Source organism: Octopus bimaculoides, chromosome 8, assembly GCF_046866305.1.
Source record: "Octopus bimaculoides isolate indiv1 chromosome 8, ASM4686630v1, whole genome shotgun sequence".
NCBI lineage: Eukaryota > Metazoa > Mollusca > Cephalopoda > Octopoda > Octopodidae > Octopus > Octopus bimaculoides.
Window position 1 is genome coordinate 47,707,506 of NC_142935.1, and position 16,207 is coordinate 47,723,712.

Consider the following 16,207-nt stretch of genomic DNA (forward strand, 5'->3'; position numbering starts at 1 on the left):
AAATAACTAAATTTAAAATTATTTAGTTCAGATAAAATACTAAAGATATCCAATCAGTCCATTTAGATTTACTTGCCAGAAAGCTTTCTGAAAAAAAAGAATCACCTCACTGTTAATGGTAATAATAATAGTAATAATCCTTTCTACTATAGGCACAGGGCCTGAAATTTGAGGAAGGGAATTAGTCAATTACATCAGCTCTGGTGTTTCGCTGGTACTTAATTTGTCAACCCCAAAAGGATAAATGGCAAAAATCGACCTCGGTGGAACTTGAACTCAGAACATAAAGACAGACGAAATGCTGCTGAACATTTTGTCAGGCATGCTAACAACTCTGCCAGCTCGCTACCTTGTTACTAATACTACTAATAATAATAGTTTCAAATTTTGCCATAGGGGCAACTTTATTGGAGGGGGGATGAGACGATTACACCGATCCCAATATTCAACTGGCACTCAATTTATCGACGCCCCCAAAAGGATGAAAGGCAAAGTTGACCTCATTGGAATTTGAGCTCAGAACGTAGCAATGGACGAAATACCGCTAAGTATTTCGTCCAGCATACTAACAATCTGTCAGCTCGCCGCTCTTTCTACTACTACTACTACTACTACTACTAATGATAATAATAATAATAATAATAGTATTTGTTCATTTCATTACCTTCATTATTTTCCAGAGAAAGGATTTCATTTAACGTTTCGAAGATATTGATCTTCCTCACCCTCTCTTTCTTGTTTTTTTTCTGAGTTTATGACATTTTTTCATGCTTCTTCGTATTTTCACTAATCATTTGGAAATTTTCGTCAGTACTTGTTTATTTTTTTCATCAACATTCTGAATGTATGGTACTACTTGTAGGTACTGCTGGGGAATGTGATTTGGGGTTTGAAGATATTTCTTTTGTTGTCCCCAGAGTTTTTGGCCGATGGTGCTCTGCAAACTGGATTTATTGTTCATTTAATTGTTGCTGTTGATTTTTTTTTAACTCTGATTTTGCTTAATCTTCCAAGTACTTTTGAGACATTCAACTCTAAAGTGTGTTTTACTCCAACGAATGTAACGACTTGACTTTTTGCCCTGTAGCATTAATTTTATGCCCTTTGTTTCAGCGCCTTCTAAGTACAGTTGCCATATGTCTCTGAAACTATTAGGACTTTCAAGACCATTTTGATGTCCATAACTGCAGGTCATCTTTCCTTAAGTATGCTTTGACCACTCTCACTATAGGCATGTGTCATGTCCAATGTCTATTATTGTGATTCTTGTATTTCTTTGACACTTGGACTGAGTCAGAAATGTATAGAAGTACAACTGACAAACGAAACAGAAAGCTTATTATAAAAGCTAGCATCGTTCTTGGCAAAGAATTCACAACGCAACATAAAATAGTAGCCAGTGACTTCTGACACAGAGCTATACATACACAGAAACAAAAGACGACAGGAAAAAGGAAGTTATGGAAACAAAACGATCATACATTTGGGAACAGATTTAGAAGAATTGTAATTAAGATACGTAACTGTAGAGAGATAGATCTAGATGCATAAATAATAATTGGTTATTTCTGGAAAATAACGTACTTTGTGCTATGGAGCAGATACGTGATGGGGGCGAAAATATCTTTCTCTTCATAATGCTAGAAAAATTGCAAGACTCTTGCATTTAAACGCTAATACTGGATGATAGTGAGACGTGAACCTTAAATGCAGAGGGTTTTAGAAAACTGGAACGAAACAAAGAAAACATGCTGGATTGGAGGTGCAGTGTAAGAGTACATGGAAAAACAATATAAAAATATGTTGAGAGAAAAATTAATCAACAGTGGAATTAGAGGGAATGTACATGAAAGGAAACAGTGTTGGTATGGCCATATCATGTGTGTGGATAGGAACGGCTGCATAAAGAAGAACCGGTCACTTGATGTGAATTGAATTTGTAGATGAGGGGAAACCCAGAAAGACTTGGAATGAAATGTTGAAGGCTGACCTCAGGATCTTGAACCTCATTGAGAGATGGTGCAGGATCAGAAGGACTGGCAATATGTGGTTCTCAAGAATAACCGAAGTCGATGAAACTAAGTTCGGAAAGCACTGTGTATGTATACATACATGCATTCACACACACATGTAAATATGTATGCATGTATCACTCCTTGGAACCATTTAACTTGACATCATTCATCCTTATTCATTCCATATTGCCCACCTTTTATACTGGTCTTCCTACTGAGACTTCTCCACCTCTATATATCGCTTACTCTCCCCATAAACTCACCTGTCACTCTCTCCATACACTTTGTTAATCTACCCAACGACTTCTAATCTTTCTTTCTCTTTATCTCTCTCTCTCTCTCAACTTTGTTCTATCCAATATCATCATTACTTTTCTGCTGCTTTTCACCCCCATTTATCACTGGTCATCCCCACCCTTTATTCACAAAACACTGCACCTACCCCTTGAAAATGGTTCTTCCTTTATCATGTTCACTTCTCTACCCATTCTCCATTGCTCTTTCTCACTCTCTTGTGCATAATTGCAACCTCTACTCTCACACCCCCAGATCTTCTTCCTCACATTTACTCATCTGATAATTTGGGGACCCTCACAGACCTCTTGTCACAACTATTTACATGCTGATAAGCCTCACCCTCTCTTTAAAACAGAGAGTAACTGTGTAGCTCTTTTACAACAAGAAACATGTTCTGCTCTGGAACCCCCCTCATACTTTAACTCATCAATTCCTCACATGAAGCCAACTCTCTTATGGTTTTGTAGTATTGCAAGCTGCAAGGTGACCTTGTTTGTGCTAGTGATATGAAAAAAACACCCGATATATGCTTCAAATGGTTGTCATTGGGAAGGGCAACCAGCTATAGAAACCAGGCCAGAAGAGAAAGAGGAGACAAATGAGGTCTTGGACCCATCAGATCCTGTCAAATCAACCAGCCTTCAGTAGCATGGAACAAGGACATTAAATTAAATAATATTGATAATATATATATATATATATATATATATAAATATAAATATATATATATATATATATATATATATATGGTGGAGGTGCATGACTTAGTGGTTAGGGTGTCAGCACAATGATCGTAAGATTGTGGTTTCGATTCCTGGACCGGGCGACGTGTTGTGTTCTTGAGCAAAACGCTTCATTTCATGTTGCTCCAGTACACTCAGCTGGCAAAAATGAGTAACGCTGCAATGGACTGGTGTCCCGTCCAGCCGGGAAACACATACGCCATTGAAACCGGGAAACCGGGCCCATGAGCCTGGCTAGGCTTTAAAAGGGCACATTTATATATATATATATATCCAGAGGGAGAGAGATAGGTAGATAGATAGACAGTTAGATATAGATATATATGTATGTGTATGCATACACGTATATATATGAGTGTGTGTGTATGTGTGTAAATATACAAATATGTGCATGAGTACACATACACACTCACTCACGCGCACACACACACACACATATGCATGAATGTATGTTTGTATACATATATTCCAATAACATTGACATACCCTAAAACAATATATATTTCCAACTTTCTTAATGTGAAAAGAACTTATCTTGGCAATGATGTAGAAATGGCAGACACATATGACCAAAAGAGATGTCTCTAGGGTCTACATTGACCAGGATTAGATGGCATCTACCATAGAATCTCAATTATGCCACCATTTGACAAGTGAAGGCTAATAAAGTGAGAAACCTACAAAACTCTGACATAGAAATAACCCCATTTCTGATATATATATTTTTTTTATTTAACCTGTTGTTGTTGTGGTTGTTGTTGCAGCAACTCTATTGTTGAAACAGTATCAATCAAACATAGGCTGTTTTTTCTAAGTATATCTTATCATGATTTTATATATTTATATATTCTTTATATTTTATTTATATATTGTTGTTGTTGTTGTTATTATTATTGTCATCATTATTATTATTATTAGTGGGAGTAATTTTATGTTTATTTTTCTGTGATTTTTATTTGCATATTTCTATTTCTATATTGTTGTTGTGCAAAGTGTCTCTTACGATTTTATTTTATTTTATTTTATTTATGTATTGGCTATGTAGGGTAATGACTATATCGCTAGGTTTTTCTCTCTCTTCTGATATATTCTACTGTGTAGGCAGAAGACATATTTGATAGATTTCAAGAAAGTAGACGTTCTCCTCCTACAAAATCCCCATCACAACTACACACACACACACACATACATGCAAGCACACAAGCACATACACACATAAGCCTCTGTACATTCACTTTCAGATACAGAGCTGATGCTTTACCTTATAATTTACTTGCACTCATTTATAATTTATTTGTACTCGCATAACTCATACACCAACACTGCGTTTATATCTACATAGGAATTAACTAATTCATGCATTCATTACACTCATATTGATACAAATAGTGGCATATTCATATACTTTCACACTCTTACATCTACAGCCCGATATACTGGCACTCGCAAATATAGACAAATATCAAGACACAAAAATGCAAAATGTACACAAAGCATCAAGGTAAAAATAAGTTGCTGAGATTCAAAAATAAGATAATGTAGAATGAGATATAAAGAAAATGAAGAATTCTTGTAAAATTTCAGAATTAATAGTGGACTTGTTTTAGGTTGGAAATATCTCGTGCTTTTTCAGACATATGCTGTAGTATACTTGCATATTTTTTTGTTTTGATTTACACTGTAATCAGATGTGAACAAGTAGACATGGTGTGAAAATTACTTTCTGACATGTTTATTTTATAGTTGTTTATGTATCAATGGCTAAGATGATTGTTTACTTCAATTACCTGTCTTTGGAGACAGGTATCAGAATTTCAGGGAAAATTTACCTGTGTTAGACAAGAATCTAAGACAAGGTGAACTTGTTTGTTTTTTCTTAGGCTTTAAGTCTTGGGATTAATTCAGGAAGTTTGGCCTTCTAGCTCTTAAGTTTGGTATAGAGTGAGAATCAATTTTGTTGCTACTCTGCCTTATGTTTGTTTTGCATTTAAACAGTCAAATGAAAATAATTAATAATTCAGAACAGAGTTTTGGTACTGTCTTCACATAATATTGATTTGAAAATGATGAGATAGAGACTTATAGAGTTTAGAAGCATTGGTGTGAGGTCAACTGTAGAAGTGCATTTTTATTGTATCTTGTTTTCCCTTGAGTTCAAATTCTTTCTTTTTATTGTTTAAAAGAGACTAACATAGAGCAAATTCAAAGTAATGAGGGCATGTCATTGATGAGATCAGGAATGGTGCCAAAAGAACTTTGACGAACCTGAGTGATTCACCAAACAATTAGTGAAACAATCAATTAGTTAGTTGTTTAAATAGTTAACCAATTGACATATAAAATTAAAGAAGGGAAATATAACCAGTGTATGTGTTTAACTCTTTAGCATTTAATCCAGCCATACCCAGCTCAAATATTCTACCTGTTTTATGTTAAAACTGACCAGATCCAACTTCTCACACCTACCCTACAACGTTATTCTAAAAGTACACAAACAGACCATTGAAATCTCAAATCTCCAGGATAATGTGTGACTAATACAAGAAAATATGAATAAATATGCGATACATTCGGTTAAGAAATCTGAACGCTAATGGGTTGATATTAGCATAATAACCCTCCTAATAAACAACAGAACTGCTGATTCATTATAGGAAATGGCTATATCTATTAAGGGCTGCAAGGAAATAGCTAAAAGTGTTGAAAGACTGACGTCAGCTACAATGGATTTCATGCAGAATTTTTCATATTTTCACCTACTTTTACACCAACTAATTTTTTTCTTTGTTTCAGTTATAATAACTGCTGCCTGTTAAGTAAAACACATTCATATTTGCATTTTATGCCTAATGTTTTGAGTGTATTTTTAGAGAGAGATTCAGTGAATATATCTATAATTCAAAGATATAATCTTGTCTCATGGTATCATTAAAGGTATACGTGAAGTAATCTGGTAGTTTAATTGATTGAACTCATGGTTAAGAATTCTAATAAAGATCCATTATATATGTATATATTGATTGATTGAGTTCAAATTCTCCTGAGCTCAACTTGGCATCTCATCTTTTCAGGATTCATAAAATAAGTACAAAATCATGTGTTGGGATTGATGGTACCTCACCTCTCAAAATTGCTTACTTTGTGATACTGTTATAAATGAGGATTTTAAGGTGATGAACTAGAGGAAACGTTAACACGCCAGATAAAATGCTTAGAAACATTTTGGTCATCTTCATGTCCTGAGTTGAAATCCTGCCAAAGTTGACTTTGCCCTCCATCCTTTCAGAGTCGATAAAATAAGTATCTGGGGTCGATGTAATCAACTTACCCACTACACTGAAATTGCCAACCTTGTGCTAAAATTTGAAATCATTTTTAACGAGGATGTTCTGGACACTAATGATATTGGTGATAATCATTTCTACTTCAGTAATGGAAAAGAAATAAGCATGAGTGGTAGAATTATTTTCTGTTATATCCAACTTTCAGAGAAGCTCTGTTCAATTTCTTTACTTGCTAGAAATAGCAGTCACATGCTACCATCTTATAATAAAAGTATGCATTTGATAATGTATTTTACAAAAGATGATAGAATGGTTACAGATGGAACCCTTGATTAGGATTAGACTGGCATGGGAATAAACAGTGAAAGCAACAATGAAAGCAATGAATTACACCACCGTTTGTATCGCTTTACTGCAAAGCAGACTGAGCCATTGTACAGACATGGGGTGTATCACAGAATTCTAATAATAATCTATCAACCACCATTCCTTTAGACATTAGTTGATTCTTTAATGACCCATCCCACTGTGACTGTCTTTTACTTTTGGTCTACACAAAATAATAACTAAAGAATAAAGGTTTGTTTTCTCATTTACAATGAAAACATTTCCAGTGTGTTTCTTGTCAAATAAAAATGTCTTGTCAGATGCATTGGTAGATAGATTATCTTGTTTAGGGATGCCAGACACAGTTTACTATTTGTGCTTGTTGTAACCGATGTTATAGTAATAGTAGTAGCAACTGTTATTGGTGAATTCATATTGTCTGATGAGCAGCTGCTAAGATCTTCATCTTTGCTTCCATCAACAAAGTAGTTCCTGGTTCTTTTGTTTTACAAATACATTCATTTGTATCAAACCATAACTAATTAGAAAGGCAAGTGTATCTGTAAAATATGTCTTGCCACTGTTTGAAACAAGTGTTTCTTTATTTTCCTTTTTGTCCTCATGTTATTGAAAATATATACATGTATTATATGTGAATGTATATATATATTATTTGTAAATATGCGTGTGTATTTATTTATATGTGCATATCTTTGTATTTATGCATGTCTAAGCATTTACACACACGTACATACAGATGTAATTGCTCATGTATGTGCCTGTCTATACTGCGTTTCAAATTATCAACGACGTAACATTTGTTTATTACCTCTGCCTTCGCTAAAACGGAGGTATTGTTTTCAGTCGTGTTTGTTTGTCTGTGTGTCCATGGACAAGATATCTCAAGAACTGCTGGATGGATTCGGATGAAACTTTCAGTGATGTTTGGCCTCATGACTGGCACAAACTGACTAGATTTTGATAGATCCAGTACTGGACGAGGATTCTGGATTATTTTTCCGGGTCTTTTTAACTTAATTTTTTGAGAGCGGTCGTGTTCACTTTTGGTTTTCTCGCTTGTGAGAGCAGTCGAGTTTATTTCAGATATCCTCATTTTAAAAATCATAATTGAGAGAACTTTAGTGTTGACTTGGCGGAAGTTTGCGCTCTCTGAGTGCTCTTGTTTTATTTGAAACTACTCATTGGAATTCAACGAAATTTCCACAGAATGATAGCAACAGCTATATGCGCGTGATGTGTAAAAAAAACGTGAGGTTTTGTGAAAGTGTAAACAAACTGCGGCTGTTTGCATGACCCGCACGAGCTTTCAGTATTACAAATTATTAATGAGTGGTCTTGTAATCGTGTCATTATGGTTTGTAAATGTGACTTAACTGCTTCAGAGAAATCTGTTATTACTTCTGAACCTGCAAAATATCTCAAATAATTGGAAGAAATCACCAAACTGTGAAAACGTTTATTATAGCCTCTACGAGGATATGTGAGAGAGATAAGAATCAGTCAAGGACTGTTTCTCAACGTTCTCTTTCATGAATTAAGCATGAAGTTGTAAAGTAATCAGGTCTTACAAGTGGAGAATTTTTCAAGTGTATTGGCAAAACAACTGTTCTGAATTATCCGATGACGTCTACTGAAAATGGTTGGTAAACCACTGACATCAGTTAAAAGGCCTCCTTTAAACGAAATACACATACAAAATCGTTCGAAATGAGCAGAAAATAATATGAAGGTCGACTATTCAAAAGTTTTGGTTACGGACGAAATTCGTGCTACTCTTGCTGGACCTGATGGTTAGAGCAAGAGATAGGTTTTAAATGGACGAGAAGATTGTAAAAGTTTGATAGTTACAATAGAGACATTAGTCTCTCTCTCTATCACCTTTCAACAAAATTATATATTAAGAAACAGTAGAACAATTAACAACATAATAAAAATAAGTTTCATTTTTGGTGATGCTTGGTTTTACAAATCCTGTGTTATTCAGCCTGGCAGCCGCTGGTTAACATGAAATCAGCATTGGAAGATTAATAGTTGTATAACATCAGAGGAGATCCAGAAATTAGCATGTTCTATGGACCAGCGCCTTTTCCAACTTATTTTAAACAAACTCTCATACAACCTGTAGGCGCAGTTACCTCCCCTGATGGCAGCTGCTTAATTAGTTGGCCATAGAAGGCACACACGAACATTAAGATTCAGACACTCACCTCTTCCTTTTTTTGCATCGAGACGCCAGACTGTGAAGACGTAACCTAACTGGCTCTCTTACGACACGCGGCGACTAGCAGACAGGAGGTAATGCACAGAAAAAGATCATGGTCTCCACGCATAAAATCATTTCCATTTATCATTCAACTTGTATATATACTGTATGTAAGGCCGACATTAAAGGTATTTAAATTTACAGCCTTGTTCTATGTATTTCTTTGTACCGTGTTCCTATCAGTTGATATTACAGCCTTCTGAAGAGAGTCATATTAGATGACTTCATAACACTGATTCAAACAACCGTCTAAACACCCTTACTAACCAGCAAACCTATCATTTTTGAACGCTGTTTATTTCATTATTTTTATTTTTTCCAAGATTGTGACTGCATGTGTTCATTTCAGTATATACATCAAACAGTTAAACTATTATTTTCTTGCTTACATGAGTTTTAATTACACCTCACGTATAATTTGAAACAGTGAAAGTTTACGTAAATTTGGTAAATGGCTATAGTTTCTGTGTTGTTTTATGCAACCTCACGTTTTTTACACCCGACTCGTATATGATCGTAGCCATCATCATGTGAAAATTTCGTTAAATTCCATTGAGTAGTTTTTAAAATAAAATTAAAGAATAATGTGACGGAACTTGTACAGGTATAATCATATAGGTTTCTATATGTCACGTTGTTAATTGTAGCTTTCCACTAGTATTCATTTGTCTTTTACGGCTGCGGAAGTAGACTGAGATGTGGAAAAAATCATTCACAACCATTTCACGATACGCGGAAGTTGTCTGCACTATGGATTCCCCGGTTGCTCACACCTTTTAAAAAGCAAGAACGAGTCAATTGCTCTCAGGCTCTTTTGGCAATGTGCCAAGAAAACAAGGAGGGCTTTTTCGGCAGACTTATCACTCAGGATGAAACGTGGGTCTATCACTAAGATACTGAGACTAAATTGTAGTCGACGTTATAGAAGCATAGAAACTCACCACCTCCAAAGAAGGGTCGTGTCCAACCCTCAACAGGCAAGATGATGCTCACAGTTTTTTGGGGACCGGCGTGTAGTAGTGATGTTGGATTTTCTGGCAAAGGGCACCACGATTAACGGGACATATTATGTTTCTCTGCTGTAGAAATTGCAGGACGCCATCAAAGCAGAGAAGCGTTGCATGCTGACCAAAGGAGTTTGCCTCCTCCAAGTCATGCCCCAGTTCACAATGCACATGTTGTTCTGATGAAAGCACACTACTGTAGCTACGAAATCCTTCCTCAACCCCGTTACTCTCCCAACAACGTACCATCTGATTTCCAACGATGAATGGTTGGAAAGAGGTGGAAGTCTTTTTTGAATGGGAAGCAGTTTTCAGATGATGATGAACTTATTTTCGAGGTAAAGTCTTGACTCTAGACGCAACCGACTTCTACAAACGAGATCTTCATAGTTGCATAAAGCAATGGGAGAAGTGTGTCACCATTGGTGATGGCTATGTAGAGACAGACTAATAATTTCTTTTATCTCAGTGTCTGTGGGTTAGGAGAAATCTTTAAGGGACACTCCTCGTATTATGATTCCCCCAGTTCCCACTTTCGTGCGGATGATATATCTATTTACTTTGTTATACTCTCTGTTCATAGCTAACGATGATTCTGTTGCATCATTCTACAAATTCTTTAGTGCTGCTGTTTCACACGTCCCAAGGCGTGAAAAAGTGGTATTTATTGGTGAGTTTAATCGGTTCCAACAATTGGTCATTATGGCGTTGGAATGTAAATAGGAATGGTTTAGTCTTACCTCAATCTTCAATTGTGCTCTTTTTAACATTTATCAAAAACAAACTTACAAGGTCACGTGTTTTCATCCTGTGGACATGTGTGGTCGTATGATTGTTATGAGCATGTTCCTTTCCCCGCCCAAATTGACATGTCGCAGGTCCCACGCTAAACATAAAGAGTTCAGGCTTCGAAAGAAAGAAAGGTTTGCATTGATGGGATAAGAGCCCTTCCAGTCATTGTCGTTGGTTAAACTAGCACAGCCAGACATTTGAAAAACAATGTCCGATCAATTCATTGATGCTAGCTTTGAAGATACTTGGAAAATATTAAAGAGTTGTGTTGCTTAGCTTCAAGAAGTATCTTAGAGGTTGTTCGTTTAATAATGAGGCTACTATCAACCACAAACTGGAAATATGGCATTCCCTTATAGATCCAAATTTGCCAAATCAATTAGCTGTTAAAAGAAAATGACTTTTAAGTTACATGAGGCAACGTGCGACAGAAATTGAGATGGTTTAAAAATTCGTGGTTGTCAAATATTTTGGTAATGGTTCAAAGTACTTTGATATGAAGGACTCTGAAACAGATAATCAACCATTGATTATCTGTAGTTTCTCTAGAATTCAAAGCTCGCACAACATCTGGTAGAACTTTACAAATGTTATGCAATATTGGAAGGAGCGTTTTGCTAATCTTTCATATTTTCCAATCATTCGGTTAAAGACGAAGTGTTATTGAAGTCATACTCAGTGTTTTGAAGAGATTTTATCTTTATACCAAGGTAATTACCCCTTAGTGTTACTCGGCAAACAATCAGGCTATTACATTGAGTAGGGTACTATGGACAAATCTTTTTCTCAGTTACGACTGTTGAAGCAAAGACTGTATTTCTTTAGCTCGGGTCGCCAAATGTATGTGACGGAGTCAGCAAAATGTAGCGGCTAATGTAGTATCAGAAGGCAGTGGTTCTTTTTAGTCGGGACAGCGAGTTCTTTTTAAGTCAGGATCACCAATTGTAAAGATAAATGTTAGAATCGGAAGTTACCAATTGTAACGGGAGATGCAGTAATTCGTTTTGAGTTGTTATCAAAGTGTAACGGGTGTTGATGTTGCAGAAGAACAAAGGTTGAAGTTGATGTTGACTCCAAATCTTATTTACCTTTATTTTATGTAAAACCACTCGCGATAGCGTGCGTGTATAATATAATTGAGAGTAAATTTTTCTTTGTATAAGTGTGTATAATATTCTTGTCCTTAGTAGTAATAAGCAAAAGATAGTGACAGAGTGATGTTTGCTAGAAGAGAAAGATGAGCTAGTGAAAGTGAAAGAGAGCAGAGGGAAGTTGTATGTATCATAGTGGCCGATTGTTTTCTCTCGTCCTCCGGTCGTCTCTGGCCATCCCCTTTCATCAACTAACTTTTCCTTACGGATTTTAGTATTTATAACCATGCAAGCCAGCTAGAAAGAGAGGTATATTGCCGAGGAGAATGGACAGCTCGATGTCGGTCGCCCTTATCTAATTTCAACTTTTGATGACATAGAAGATGTTAAAAGTCAAATGAAAACATAAATTTACCTGGCAAAGCCAATATGTTGAACGTCACTCTTGTCAACTATTGGTTTTCTCTGAGAAAAATGCTGTAGAAATGTTAAGGGAAATTTGCCGATTCGGGTTCGAATCAGCTCTGTGCTCAAATGAAGCCACTAGAATTCTGAGGTTGATGTTTAATCTCGCTACGTTATTATCAGCAACCAGTAGAAGTTTATATTAAATTGTTCTCGTGTTCAATTAATCTTGTAATAAAATTATATTACATCCTGTTCGTGTTTGATAAATTTGGTTTCATATGCAGTCGAGCATACACCAATAAATAACATTCTCAAACAGTGACATTAGTGACAACCAAATCCCTGTCAGTGCAAGAAAATATATCGCAACGCGCAGACTTGGGTCGCATTCAGCAGACAATTTTCGAATAAAATTGCTGTTAAACAGAGTGATATCAGGTTTCGCCTTTATTTTCATTATACTTCTTATTTATGCTGTTCTGTTGTTTAAGATATATAGGCGTAAGTATAAGAAATTTCTTCGATCGAAGAGGCTCCACTGCAAGACAAAGAGGTGCAAACTTTGATTCAGAAGCTTCTTTACGCAGATTATAATATTTTTGCTGTTCTTACGGGAAAAGAAATGCAGCTGCGTGTATAGTATTTAGCCTCACTATAAGCTTGAAGAACAAACACATTTATATGATTTCACAACTGAAGATCTAGCAGATCACCAATTAGTAGGTCATACCCATTTATGGGTGAAGGTGCGTGGCTTAGTGGTTAGAGTATTCGGCTCACGATCGCAAGGTCATGAGTTCAATTCCCGGCGACGCGTTGTGTCCTTGAGCAAGACACTTTATTTCACATTGTTCCAGTCAACTCTGCGGGCAAAAATGAGAGGAACCTCTATTTCAAAGGGCCAGCCTTGTCACGCAGTTTCACGTTGAATCTCCCTGGGAACTACATGCACGTTAATTTCACAAGCAGGCTGTTCCGTTTATCGGATCAACTGGAACCCTCGTTGTAAGCGACGATGTGCCAGTGCTGCATGTACCACCCGTTTATCAACTTCGGTGCTGATAACAACTGGTATATTTATTCCTTTACTTATTTCAGTCATTTGACTGCAACCATGCTGGAGCACCACCTTTAGTCGAACAAATCGATCCCATGATTTATTCTTTGTAAGCCAAGTACTTATTCTATCGGTCTATTTTGCTGAACTGCTAAGTTACGGGGACGTAAACATACCAACATCGGTTGTCAAACGATGGTGAGGGGGACAAACACACACACACATATATATGTATGTACAACGGGCTTCTTTCACAAGGCTTTGGTCAGACCGAGGATATAGTAGAAGACACTTACCCAAAGTGCCACGCAGTGGGACTGAACCCAGAACCACCTTACCACATAGCCACTCCTGTAAATCCAAGGATATGGTACATCTCAACATCGCAAAAGATGCTCAGGAGAAAATGTAGCCGGGCAATGAGAAAATATATAGGAGAAATGGGCCGGCGCTGTAGCACAGAGGAAATTGATAAAATCTAGCATATGTATAGTGGAAAAACAAAAACAAAACGTGAGCAGCTAATCATAACAGCATAGATACAAATGGTGAATCGATAGACAACATAGAAAAATGTTTTTCAACACGCCCTCTCATTTAACAGAAAGTATGAGAAGAGTAACAACAATCTATGCATATGTAATCATCTCCTCCTCTCACTCACTCACCTACAAAATACACATCAACAATAATAAAGAACTGTGACAAAAGTAATAACACAAAAGTGTATCCACAATGCAAATTACATAATACAATGTAATGTATTGTAGTACAATATTGCATTGGAATATAACTGATTAATTAGCAATATATATATGTGTGCAATATATACATACGTGTACGAGTGTGTGTGTATATGTATAAATATAGGAAAGAAGTCATGAGAGAAAAAAACAAGATAATAATGCAACACATGCCTTAGGCCATGAGAAGAACAGTGGAACAAAAATCAACAACAAAAGTGTGTGTGTGTGTGCGTAAACTTACAAATAAATTCCATGAACGAATGGAAATTTTCCATTTATAGACTTAGTGCCGATGGAAGGCAGTGAGATTGTCACAATAGTGTGACAAAAGATTTTGATAAACCAACTGAATGTTTAGGTAACTGATAAAATAGAAGTTAACAACAGCTACTATGTTTTTATAATTAGAACGACCTTCTCAATGTACAACATGTTTCAACTCGCAATTTATCAAAAATCTGGCAATACATATAAATATTGTCGAAAAAGAAAGAGTTGCGTGCATTGATGCCTAAATCGAAAAAATGTACATTGAACAAGAAAGCAACAACAAATGGAACGGAAGTGAAATTTCCTTTTTCAACGGTTGACCAATCTAAGAAATTTTTCCCAGCTCAGTGTGAGAAAATTCTCTCCTCTGGACAGCTAATGAAAGAAAAATTCCATGTTTGTTCCGTCTCTTACTGTCTTTTCGTCTGCTATCTATTTCTCAGTAGATACCGTGAGTCTTGTTTTACACATCACTCGGCTTAGTACAATTTGGATTATGGCTAAAATTTTATTTTATCTTATGTATTCATAATCACAACTTCATTTAATTTCAATTTATTTCTTCGATAGTGTAATATACCACACGTCAAATAAATAACGCTTGAGTAATTTTTTAATATTTTCTTTAATATCTTCGACAACGGAAAACATTTTACAGAAACTACAAAACAGTTGAATAGAAACGAAGAAATTGTTGGGATAGTTTTTAAAAAATTAAGAAACAATCAGGGCCAGTATAATTGCTGCATCTTTAATAATCCTGAAACAAGTACCTGTAGTGAAACCTCTCTCTCGGGTATTCAATCATAAATGATAACAAAGCTGCTAACATCTAGCCTTCGGCTGCCTTGGACCCTTCTGTCCACCATCCTGATTGGTTCTTATTTGCGCGGCAATTGTCCTCATATTCTGGTTGGTCAGGGTGCATTCTGTCCAATCGTGGCCTTCAGATAAGGTCACGTGAGAGAGAGTTTTTCTGCGTTCCGTGGAGCCCTATTTTACCTATAAATAAGTCCGATCCAACGACGCCATTCGTCTTCGATTTCAGATCTCTCATCCGTCTGGTCGCTGACCACATATACAGAACACAGCTACAGCCAGTTCCGGCGCCGACTTCTTCACCACCAATCTACTGACTACCACAATGTCGTCGCCAGCAACCCCACCACAGAGTACACACCAAGTTCAACACACTCGGTTTTATATCGACACTGCTTGAGTGGATTATTCCCACCACGAGCAACAGTCGGAACTAACCTACGAGAATATTCTGTACAAGGTAAACGGTCACAGCATCGACGCTCAACACACATATTGTGATACCACAGCTCTGCTCCTTGGCCACAACTTCCTGAGTATGAACATTCTATATCTTGTGTAACTCTTATACGAACTGGTTTTCTCTATCTCAGTGTTTGAAGATTTTTTACAGTCTATGTTACAGACACTCTTTCTATGTTCCTCTCCCTCACACACACACACTTGTACACTCACATATTGTACACACACTATTGCTTATACGATTGTCCGTTATTTCACATTGTTGTATACATACTCTTGTACAAGAAGGCCTGACTTATCTACTGTGTTATTTATATGTCGCATGCACGTACACACAAACACAAACAGTTTCACTATGTTAATAAATTTACTCTCATTATATATCTAACGGTTGTGTTTGTCCTATGTTCTTTTACTGGCACTATGGCTCGTATCTCTCACGACGAGCCTTCTATATATTATATATATATATTATGTTTTGTGTTCGACCGTGCGACATGGTAAAGAGGAGCCTTTTCCGTCTACGTCGCCATCTCCTTTGGTTCGCACGGTCGAATTATTACACACCATACATATGTAGTAACATTGTGAACCCAATAAAACGACCT

General features: G+C 36.4%; 1 long non-coding RNA gene across 1 annotated transcript in view; it reads left to right on the forward strand.

Annotated features, from left to right (window-relative positions):
- The window catches only part of LOC149134391 (uncharacterized), a 40,150-nt gene extending 24,637 nt beyond the window's left edge, over positions 1–15,513 (forward strand). The window contains exon 2 of the long non-coding RNA XR_016242872.1: positions 15,367–15,513. This is a non-coding gene — a long non-coding RNA (uncharacterized LOC149134391). The remainder of the gene's footprint in view (positions 1–15,366) is intronic.
- Positions 15,514–16,207: the final 694 nt, after the last annotated feature.